Here is a 5,482-nt window from a genome sequence, read left to right on the forward strand (position 1 = left end):
CGCCGACCTAAGTATCTAGGTAGACAGCTGTGGTTCGACATCCCCCACGGCACTCACACACAGCACGCCAGTCACAAAATGCAGAATTAAAGGGAGAAGCTATGTGCCAGTTTTTCATGTTATCACTGATTGACAACGGTAACTGCCTTCGCTTCCGTTGGATCGGTGCCCTTGGGATTGAGGCGCTTTATCGTTACTCGAAGGCAAGGTAACCGATACGGTCCTTGAGGGAAAAGGGATGCATTTCGAAGTGAAGGCAAGCGTAGCAGGGGGTGGCGGAAAGTCAGGTGGGCGGATGAGATTAAGTTTTCGGGGATCGAATAGCCGCAGCTGGCACAGGACAGAGTTGATTGGAGAGACATGGAAGAGGCCTCTGCCCTGCGATGACGTAGTCAGGATGATGTCGATCATGATGACCCTTAGACGGGACCTAGCGCCCCGGCGTGGTCGCCTATGGCAGCGTACAAAGCTCCAAGCGCTCACGGGCTCTGAAAAAAGAGCGATGTCTTACAATGCAATTCGCAAGCCGAAAGTCGCCGAAGGGTCATCAAGTAGCACGAAAACGAGGTCTTTTGGCGCGTGTTTATTGTGCGTGAAATTTCGATAAACAGTCAATGGGAAAGCAAATGATTGGAAGAGGACGATTCCCGTTCAGCATGCCAGGTGTTAGAAAATCGTTGTTCTTGCTCCTGTTTTCGTCGAAGAATCGTCCCCGTTTTTGGCATTTGTCGTCCACGTCTTCGTTCTGGTTATTATCCATGAACATCCTCCATCCTGACTTTGTCAAGATCTCAAGCCTGGAAGGCAAAATCAGACAGAATAAAGAGGAAAGGGAGAAACATTGTTTTTTAGAAATAAAGTACCCGAAGTTGAAAGCAGCTTGAAATAACCAACGCTGCACCTGGTATAGGCAGACTACAACTCCCCTCCCCCCCCCCTCAAGATGTCGTGGTCGACATCATCATGGAATGACATCATCACATGGCGAAGTGATATGGTTCACTGGTCGTGTGACCCATTGACACTATTTCTTACGCACTTTTCCTTGTAGCGATCTTTCAGCTGCAGTCCCTTGCTCCAAGAGCTGGAACACTCTAAACACAAAGAAGTAAAAAGGGGAGTAGGTTGCCCTCTAGCGCACAGCCTTTTATAAAAGGGTGTGTGATAGAGAACGGCCGACTCCTTTTTTACTCCAATATAGGCGTATTCGTGTTTAATGTGCTCAGCAACTCGTTTCACATCACGTGGACGCATCCTATACTTTCCCTTTTCCCTTCAGCACTGTTCATTCGGACGAGGTAAACAAGAACTTGCCTTTCAAAAGCAACTTCAAAGGCTATTAGAGTACAGTGGTGCTCATATATGAAATGAGATTCCCGATGACATCCAACTCAAACATAATTTCTCGGCCTTTTAGAAAAACATTTTTCTTGTCTGTCCAGAGCTGTGGGACTAAATACGTTTTTGTTTGGTTTTGTACATTTATAAACCTATTTTTTTGTTTTTCAGAATATGCATGCGCTTTACATATTTGCAATGCCGCGATTGTAGCATCTCACGTCTTTTTGTACATGTTGTTTGAACGTCTGCGATTTCTTTATTGATTATCTTGTATTTGGACCTTTCACTAGCCGAGCTGGCTATGGGTCGAATCAAGTTCTGATGTATTGGTTTCACAAAATAAAATGATGGTGATGATGGTGATGATGACGATGATGATGATGATGATGGTGGTGGTGGTGGTGGTGGTGGTGGTGGTGGTGGTGGTGGTGGTGGTGGTGGTGGTGGTGGTGGTGGTGATGAAACAGCTAATGCACTGTGCTAGGCTGGCGTGGTGTTTTCAAAAATGGCAGCCATCTTCCTTTTTTAACTTTCTCTTGTGAGAACATTAGAACAATTTATTGAGCCATGCCGAGATATACGGTAAAACTGAATCAATAAGCCTTTACCGCCTCCTGGCGGGCGAGTTTTGTAGCGTGAGCTACACTGGCCGCGCGCGCCTCGCCGGTCTGCGCATTCCAGAGGAGTAACTTCATAGCCGCGGCAGACGCACTGGCGCCGGCGCATGCCCAGCTGTGCACCTCTGTTGCGCAGTAGCCAAGTCTGAGGCTGCGGCGGAGCCGCTTGATAGCGCCTCTCATTTTGTGCGCATGCGCAGAGGTACCAGTGGGGGTATATATATAACGGGGCGTTTGCCAGTGTGGTATAGCCATGGAGGAGAGCGAAACTGCTGCTCAGCTAGCGTAGCTCACGCTACGTATATCCTGGCATAGCCGAGCTAAGCCACGGCCAATTTTTCTTTCGCAGCGTGCTTGTGGGACAGGTACAGAAATGTCCTCAGTTTAAATTCAAGCCTTTCTGCTAGCCTCTAAATTTCGGCAAAATGGCGTATGCTGGCAGATAAAAATTTCATATACTTTCCTAATGAGCTATACTGATAAGCAGTTGTTCATGACGTGAGAGTATATTCTTGTCGCTGTTTTCAGATCATATGGAACGAAGATATTAGCTACTAAGTGAAGCCGCACGCCCGCTCGACATAATCCCGCCTGCAAGTGAAGGTTGTCTCACCTCTATCACCCGTGACAACCAGTAAGGGCTTCATGTGATCAGCCGTAGTGACCGTGTCCGTAACCACCGCCGCCGCCTCCGTAGCCTCCGCCGTATCCTCCGCCGTAGCCGTGGTGTGTACGCTGGTTGTCGAAGAACTTGGTGTACCCGTGGCTGAAGGTGTAGCCACCATGTCCGTGCCCATGATAACCCGCTTGGGACAAGGCAGCGAAGGCCAGTACCACGAGTATAGTTACCAACTGGAATGGAGGCAAAATATTATATATGAAGGCCAGAACCACGACAAAAGTTACCAGCTGGAATGGAGACAAAATATTATATACAAAGGCCAGTATACTAGAAACGTTACCAGCTGGAATGGAGACAAAATATTGTATATAAATGCCAGCACCACGAGAAAAGTTACCACCTGGAATGGAGACAAAATATTGTATATAAAGGCCAGCACCACGAGAAAAGTTACCACCGGGAATGGAGACAAAATATTACATATGAAGGCCAGTACCACGAGAAAAGTTACCAGCTGGAATAGAGAGAAAATATTATATAATGCAGTTACCTGGTGTGATCAATGAGGTCACAACTCGGGATTAGAGCCTGAACGGCTGTTGCTAAGCTTCTCGGCTAGTCTGCTACGCCTCAAGCATAGAAAAAGGCTTATTAGCAACAGGAAAGATCAGGAGGCGGAGTAGGTGGGGTTCGAATGCCTTCAGTTTTGCTCGCGCTCTTTCATACCGAGCAATTCTGGACGAAAGCATTTTTGAGCCGGAAACTACTCATGAACGTAATTTTCTCATATATTATAATATTTCACTACAACAATCAATATATCCGCAGACCACCCCTTAGCAGACTTACCTTTTTTTATTAAAGTTCTTGGTATCGTCAAAAGCGTTCCCCATTGGTTTTCTATGGCAGTCTTAACTGTTCAAAGCGAGCGATGGAAACACTATAACAGCAAGATACTACACATTGGAAGAATGAGCCATTACCTTCTATATTTCCATAACAGTATGTTATAATTTTCTAATTTTCAAATTTTTGTTCCAGAATGTTGAAAATGAAGGTCCTTTGCGTAGAAAACGCCGACGCTCCAGCGGCGCACAGCACTGGCGATTCGGAACGAAGTGAAGATTCTTGTAATGAAGCCAGCGCCAGGAGAGATGTTTATTATATTAATTCTACACTCGCGAGAGAGCATTAAGAACACCGTTTCAAGTTTTCCAACCAAAAACAAATGGCGGTTGTAGTCTCAGAATTATCGCGAAAGCGCCGCACATTTCTTCTGAGGCATAGCATAGTATAACGAACATAAGGCAGGTCTTGGTGCAGCTATATTATGATAAAATTATACATTGATACGAACGTGTTTTATAGGTCAATTGGCCATTTGGCTAATTGAACACGAAAACACAAAGGTATGAAGGGTATCATAGAAGAAAAGTGTGAAGATTTTAGTTAGCAGCTAAAACTCTTGTGAAAGGAGACCACTTCTAAAGGATTACACGCCTTACCACTGTGAACAAGGGACAAAACAACTATCACAAGACAAGCGCGCTTGTCTTGTGATAGTTGTTTTGTCTTTCGTTCCCAGTGTTAGCGCGTGAAATCCACCAGCATTTACATAGCGCGTGAAATCCACCAGCATTTACAATCAACTAGCCCCAGTTGCCGCCTTGTTAAGACCACTTCCTTATACCTATAGGCTGAGCATTTGTCTGCCTGGAAAAATGTGCTATAGTCAGCAATACTGCAACGCAATTGAAGCCAATGTTATTGTCCTTCTTTTTTCCTCCTCTAGTGGACGCACTACGCTTGCTTAAAACAAAAAAAAAACAATTCGATTAGCTCCTTTAGTAAATCGGGATATCGAGCGGTAGGTGAGTTTTTATGGAGGCAAAACGCTAAGGCGCCCGTGTGCTGTGCGATGTCAGTGCACATTAAAGATCCCCAGGTGGTCGAAATTATTCCGGAGCCCTCCACTACGGCACCTCTCTCTTCCTTTCTTCTTTCACTCCCTCCTTTATACCTTCCCTTACGGCGTGGTTCAGGTGTCCAACCATATATGAGACAGATACTGCGTCATTTCCTTTCCCCAAAAACCAATTATTATTGTTACTATATCGAAGATGCGCAGGCGCTTGGGGCGGTCAACAAAGTTACAAACCTCGTTAAATCTTTAAATTTCATTAAACTGTTCTTAAAGATTCGTTACAAAAAATGCCGCGTACTGTGCTATAAACTAGAACAGTTCATGACAGCCAGCTCTGTAGAACTCGTAGAGACAGCCCACTGGATTTGCATAGTGATGTTTGCTTTATTAGCACATCGCCAGATACACTGGACAGTTACAGCTGTGGCAGCGACAGTTTTTAGCGCACAACGGAGCAAATATAGCCCTGTGAAGTTAGCCATTGGCGAAGCATTGTTGTTCCCTTATTTAAGGTGCATAGCCAATAGCTTGAAAAGATGGCGTGTCGTTTGCAGAAAAGAAAGATGTATGGAAAAGACATTTTAACGCTTCTCTTTTATGGCCGGCGACTTTTAAGCGCCTCATGTAAACATTATTGGTGAAGGCAAGATTCATTGGGATTGCTTTTCCAACAACACAGCATAGAGAGCAGAAACATAAATTAACTTTAAAAAGGACACACCTCTAAATTTCAGTACATGGTGCATGAAACGACAGAAACGACCGCGAGAACTGCGCTTGCACCACACCCTCACTAAGGAACAACAGACTGTAACAACAAAACGTTTCCTTCACCCACCTACCTGGCTTACTAATACACCCGGGCCAATGCAAACCCGAATGCTCTTTTTGTGGGGCTCCGAGAGCAAACTTCGAACACATACTCTTCATATGCCGAGAACTCTAACCACAATCTCGCTGGAACCTCACAGACCTAGA

At 45.3% G+C, this 5,482-nt stretch overlaps 1 long non-coding RNA gene across 1 annotated transcript; it reads right to left on the minus strand.

Annotated features, from left to right (window-relative positions):
• Positions 1–644: 644 nt before the first annotated feature.
• LOC144105449 (uncharacterized) lies at positions 645–2,803 on the minus strand. Its single transcript, XR_013308794.1, has 2 exons — positions 2,572–2,803; positions 645–797 (listed from the first exon to the last, which is right to left on the minus strand). It is a non-coding gene; the product is annotated as an uncharacterized LOC144105449 (long non-coding RNA).
• Positions 2,804–5,482: the final 2,679 nt, after the last annotated feature.

This window comes from Amblyomma americanum, chromosome 9 (genome assembly GCF_052857255.1).
Source record: "Amblyomma americanum isolate KBUSLIRL-KWMA chromosome 9, ASM5285725v1, whole genome shotgun sequence".
Lineage (NCBI taxonomy): Eukaryota > Metazoa > Arthropoda > Arachnida > Ixodida > Ixodidae > Amblyomma > Amblyomma americanum.